The sequence below is a fragment of the Sinocyclocheilus grahami genome, unplaced genomic scaffold, assembly GCF_001515645.1.
Source record: "Sinocyclocheilus grahami isolate Dianchi unplaced genomic scaffold, SAMN03320097.WGS_v1.1 scaffold801.1, whole genome shotgun sequence".
NCBI classification, from domain to species: Eukaryota; Metazoa; Chordata; class Actinopteri; order Cypriniformes; family Cyprinidae; genus Sinocyclocheilus; species Sinocyclocheilus grahami.
The window spans coordinates 665388-672393 of NW_015505980.1; positions in this window are offsets into that span (position 1 = coordinate 665388).

The following is a 7006-nucleotide window of genomic DNA, read 5'->3' on the forward strand; positions in this document are numbered from 1 at the left end:
GACAGAGCTTGAGAGGTGAAGAGGCGAGCAGAAGAATGGTGGATAATTGCAAAATGCTGGTGAGCAAAGCTTGTCACATCATACCCAAAAAGATTTGAGGCTGTAAAGGTGCTTCAGATAAGTACTGATTTAAATACTTATGCAATGCACTTATTTCAGAGTTTGTTTGTTTTTTTCAATAAATTTACGAAGTTGTGACAATTCTGTTTTTGATTTGTAATTATGGTGCATGGAATGTAGGTTGATGCGGGGAAAAAGGAATTTAAAGCAGTTTAAGATAAGGCAGCAACATAACAAAACATGAAAAAAATGAAGGGGTATGAATACTTTCGAAAGGCACTGTAAGTAGGAGTGTTACATGATGGCACTATATCAGCACCTCATGCCTACAGCTGAATCACATCCGTGCTGATATGGAGCGATATCACAAGGCTAGGAGTGTGATATTGTGTTCATACAAACGTTTGACGACACAAGTGTGTAAATAAATAAGAATCCATGGAATGTCTTTGAAAAAATAAAAATAAATTAATTGTATGGAGTTGTATCGTTACTTTGAATGTTCACTGAGGAAATATATCTTATTGAACTAACCTTTGTCGTACTATCCTTTCATCAGTTAAGGGTGATTTCCGATGACAGCACTTCTCAGTGCACTTCTGGCTGTGTCTTACAAGGTGTTGTTGAAAGTAATAATAAAGTCCTTGTCAGGGTTGCCAGTTGCTACTCAAAACTAGCCCAAAACTAGCCCAATTGCGTTTCGAGGGGGGTCCCCCAGTAAAAACCGCGTTCCGGGGATTAAATACATGTTTTTTGGAGGGGTTCCCCTGTTAAAATTGACATTTTAGGAGATAAATATCACGTTATTGGGGTTGCGAATACAGACACACACCGTTTCTCAATACCAAATACTCTTCAATTGTATTATTATTTATATAAAATATTGGTAATTTAGCAATACTACTTTATAAACAGTTATAGCTATGATAATTCATTTTATTAGCAGCTTCTTTTATTTTGCCAATGCCCCTCCGCCCTGCTACAGCTAAGCTGCGACAGTTGAGTGCACGAAGTGTCCAATGTGAAATCTGTAGCTTTTGTAAGCAGCAGCCAGAGAGCTGTTCATTTATTTTGGCACTGCCCCTATGTGTCTCCTTTTTGGCGAAATGTACTTGACTTTATTGTTGGGAATATTGATGCAAATTTTATTTTACAGAAGAAAGATGCTCTTTTAGGTATTTTTGTAAACTCCACAAGTCCACATTTATTGTTTCTTTTTTATGGCTAAATTTCACATTCACAAATGCAAGTATTCAGGAAAAAAACATGCTTTATAGTATTTGAAAATGACATTGAGTCAGTATTGCCCTTTATTTGGGCCACATTGGAATGGTCAAAGCAGGTCCGTGAACACTCAAGAGCAAGTTGCCTGTATGTCTGCAACCCTCGTTATATGCATGTATGAATATCTATATCTGCAATAGACTTAAGCAGATGGTTTTGCAAAACTAACATAATACAAAAAGACAAAGCCGTTAGCTAGCGCGACATTTAACAGGTACTATGGTTTAAAAACCTGTAATACTGAGTTAATACATATTAAAAACACAAACCAACACATTCTTACTTGCTAAAATGTATCTAATTTCTTCAGAAATGGAAAGAAATTGGCCACTGAGGGGCAATATTGCATTTTTCACACATACACACAATATTCATACCATTTGATAGACCTCCTCAATCCAAACAACTTTGCCTCTAGAACCACTGCTGTTAAATAATGAAGAATACGTAAAACACCTACTTTTGCAAAAGTCCTAGGTTTTTCGAGAAAAAAAAAAACAGTACGATTCTCTGGAAGTTATATTTCAATGGTAAATGACCTCAAATTGCAGAAAATGTTCATATATTCACGCATCGTACGATCGTTCTCATTCTGAAAAAGCCTTGTCTGTAGAACCCCTGCTCTCAATCAAAATGTTCTTAAAATATTTGACATTATTTAAAAACCTACTTATGCGAACTCCCCCAATCCGACCATAGTTGGCACTAGAACAGTCATAAACGTTAAAAATAATCATATTTCTATAGTCAATTACTTGGATTTGCCAAAAATACTTTTTTAATCATTGATTTAGGTGGTTACAGGCTTGCTAAATAATACATGTCTTTCATATATATATATATACACATATACAGTTGGACAGACTGCAATATTTTGAAAATGGAGGAGAAAATGCTTCATGTATTACTTCCCTGTTGAAAAATCCAGCTGGTTAGGTATGTTATAAATATTATAAAATAGTATAGTAGTATAAATAGACAAAAGCCAATATGGACGTTTGTGGGGCAATGCTGTCATCCTCAAAAATCATCAACAAACATACGATTTCAGTGCTGTGTCAGTTCCCCGACTGAATCAGATCAGAATCCAACCGCAAACACAGTCGACAATCACTGTTATGCTGAAGGTATTGGTCAAATATATGCCTAATAATTTCATTTTTCTCATCCTTTGCCATGTAAGAAATAAATGAGCAATAACAACAGAATAGATTCTTTAGTATTCTGACAGGAACAGCAGAAACTGAGCTTGTTCAGCTTGATACAGATCAGTATATGCCATGTAGACTCTGAGTCAATGTTGTCTCCAGTCTCTGATCCTTTCCAGCTCTTGTTTGATGTGATCTTATGACAACATCTAATTTTACATTCATATCACGTTTAACAACCTATTAGATGTTGACGGTGCTGCAGTTAGAACTGAATGTACTTGTACTTGTATTTCTAATTGGTTTCTTTCCGTGACTAATGTATGTGCTTACATTGCTGGTAATGTAATCAGAAAACTGTGATTCATTCTTTACTGATAAATACCATACAAAAGATCAGGCCTCTACATTTAAAACTGTTTTAAACTCACTGTTTTTCATATTACCTGTTGTTCACTAGTCTTTATTTCCTTCTGTACTCCATCATGTTAACCAGAGTGACCTTCAACAATGCAAAAATGCTCTTGATGTCACAGTATAGGAACTTTAATAATTTAATGCATGAATTATTAAAGTCTATGAGATCAAAACTGAACTTGTGTGCCCATATGTGTCATCTATACTAGTTTCAGTAAGATATTTTAACAAGTCTCGTATGCTTATAAAGGCTGATTTCATTTGACTAAAATAGAGTAAAAACAGTAATACTGTGAGTCATCACCATCATAATCCCTATGTGAATGTATATGCTAAAATGTAATTTATTGCTGAATTTTCAACAAGTCACATGATTCTTCAGAAATCATTCTAACATGCTGATTTGCTGCTCTAGAAACATTTCTGATTATTATCAATCAATCAAACAAACAAACAAACAGTTATGCTGCTTCATATGTTAAATATGTATGTTATTTTTCCAGGATTCTTTGGTGAATAGAAAATTAAAAATGCAAAAATGTTTTCAAACCTGCTCCTCATCAGCCATTGTTCAGATAAAGATTGATTGATTGATTGACGCCCACTTGATTGATTGTGCAAAATCTAAACATTTATTTTTACTTTAAGGAATATAATTTCCCATATCTATCTATCTATCTATCTATCTATCTATCTATCTATCTATCTATCTATCTATCTATCTATCTATCTATCTATCTGTCTGCCTGCCTGTGATAGAGAGATAGATGCTATCTTTCACTGCAACTGAACAAATGTACAGTATATTAATATTTCAGAATGACTTGCATTGTGTCAGTCATGTTGAATTTATGTTTTCATACAGGTACATAGCAATGTAACAGCATACCCTGAATGGCTGTAAATAGATTTTAAAGATCTGTAAGATCGTCTTTTCAGTGATGTGAAGTGAGTTAGCATCTGAATGGCCAGTATAACCACAATTTAAAACCCAGATCTTATCATCTCTAATTTATTAAAAAGAAAATTAAAAAAGGTATCATCATTGTTTGCAAATATATTCTGTCTAAATCTGTTGGTAGTCAAAACTAAACCACAACATTATATACACAGCATCTGTTGAGGCAAATCTAGATTTATAATACACTGCACTGGTCATAACACATAAATCAAAACTAGTGTTTTTCTTGCTTGCTGATATTTTTCTTTGGACATTTACTGTCCTCTTGTGTCCTAAACATCTATCTGCAGGTACAAACACATACTGTACTCATATGTGTGTGGTTACATTTTTTCATCTTATTAATGCAAATGCAACCACTCCATTGCAGGTATATTATTGCTACTTTTTGCATGTGTATTATTGACACTATTTAGCTTAGAACAGCAGTAAATATTACATTCAAAATTCACAAAAACTACCTAAACACTTCATAAGAGTCTCAAATTAAGCCATTCTTCACAAAGCACAAACAGGTAACATAACACAATGTTTTCTTTAGTACATTGTCTTTACAAAACAAGAATGACACGTTCTACTGTTAGAATTCACTGCAGTAAATGTTACATGGTCCAAGTTTATATTACAGGGCAACGTTCCCATTCCTCATTTCTCCACTTTTGTATTGAAGCAGTGAAGCTGATCGACTAACGGTGTTCAGCTACATCTAATTGTTATAAAAAATATTTCATCTGTTAAAACTGGAATATATTTCAGTGTGGAATTACTGTAGAAATATTGCAAATCGCTGTCTTACTCAGTTTGGTATTATGTTAGGTTTTGAACTCAAGTTTTGAACAGTAAACGTGCAAATCGGCAAGTAGGTACACAGAGAGTTTGGGTGATGTCTGTGTCTGAGTGAGAAACATATAGACTGTGCTCATGTGTGAAGAGTTTAGAAAAATGGACTCAATATTGACAAATTGGTCCTAGCGATTGTATTCCCCAAAAAAAAGCCTGTAAGCTGTATAGCATTACATATTAGTTACATGCAATGTATTCTACTGTAATCAGGTTTATGAAAAAATCATTCATCAAACATGAATAGCATCTTACAGACAGACCACATCGATAAATAGAGTTTACTGTGGGCTGAAACAAGCATCTGTGAACAGGAAACAGAGGTGTATATAGATATGTACGGTGGGGCTCCTGTGAAGGTGTGAAAACATGTTTCTACACAAGTTTGCTGTTCCCTCCGAAAACTGCAGAAAACAGTTAGCGCTCACACTTGACCTTTGTGTTAAGTAGCAGCACTCAGTGTGCTGCGAGTGAAGGGTGTTAAAGCAGGTGTGTGACACAGTTAGTCACGCTGAGAGTGTGTGAGCATGTTGAAAACAGCCTCATATTAGAATCACAGGGTCAGCATGAGCTCAGGCTTTCAGAGATGCTAAACACCAGCTTTAAAAACCACGTTCAATACAAGACGGACAGCATCTGAGGCATAATGTCTGAATATACTCATCCCTCAATTAAACAAATCACATTTAGCATATCAAACTTATTTGCAATGAAAGTCTATTGGTTCAGGATTTCAGAGGAGTTTACAGTAGAAATAAGAGGGTTGTATTTTTGTTGAAGCACTTACAATAATTATTCTGTTAATATTTGAGCTGTTTTGTACGTTATGCAAATATAATTTCTGTATAGTTTGTTCAATGCAAACAGTCCTTTGCTGGTTATCTTTGCACGTCATAAAAAGTTACCACGTTTACCCATATGTTAGGTGGTCATTACATTTTGAGTTCGAGTCTCATATAAACCCTCAAATGTGGGCAAACTTTTTTAATGGTTTCCTTAATGTGAGTGAAAAAAAAAACTCAATTCAACAACACACACACACACACACACACACACACACTCTCTCTCTCTCTCTCTGAGACACACACCTCAATTCAACAACACACACACACACACACACACACACACACACACACACTCTCTCTCTCTCTCTCTGAGACACACACACACACACACACACTCTCTCACACACACACACACACACACACACACTCTCTCTCTCTCTCTCTGAGACACACACACACACACACACACTCTCTCACACACACACACACACACACACACACTCTCTCTCTCTCTCTCTGAGACACACACACACACACACACACTCTCTCACACACACACACACACACACACACACTCTCTCTCTCTCTCTCTGAGACACACACACACACACACACACTCTCTCACACACACACACACACACACACACACTCTCTCTCTCTCTCTCTCTCAGACACACACACACACACACACACACACTCTCAAACACACACACACACACACACACACTTTAAAGTCAGATCAAAGTCCTGCTGCAAGATTTGTTGATGCTTCCAAACAAAACACGTCTGAAACATGCTACTTGTTAGGTTATTATTTATTCATAATGGTTTGTCTATAAGCCTATTTTGGCATCTTTATATAGTCTCACCCAACACAATTTTTGGTAACACTTTAACATACTGTTCCATCATTAAAACCAGTTAAACTCTGCAAAATCGCGTAAAAAATGTTTATGCTTCATTTACATAGCCTTCCTTGTATGGTATCAGCCCATATATGGGTTCATTTGAAAGCTTGGAGTGTCTTCTTTACAAAGAATACCATTCCTTTTGATTTTTATATTCATAAAGCAGTAAAATTAAGCTTAGAAATGTATTCGTCCCACACATGAATTTCCGCCTAGCCATTGCGAATAATTTTTACGAAGAATGAGTATTTTATATATTTTTCACAAAAAAACTAAAGTCATATATCACAAGAAAGCTCTCATTCTCGGGAATTTGACGATGTAGATTATTTCATTGTGTGACAATCACAGATCGAATTATCTTCGATAGAATCGCGATGTAAAATTTAGTCACCTCTGAGCGAATTTACATTTATACTCGTAGCACTGCTTCAGTCAGCCGCAAACAGCCACAAATATCTATATACTCTATATTATCTTTTAGATTAGGACCTCTTCTTTCAAAAAAGACCATGTTCACGTTTCTGCATGCTTCCATCGGTGAGATATATAGCGTTTTGTCCAGGTTGCGAAATAGACGCGCGTCTGGAAAACAGGCGCTCT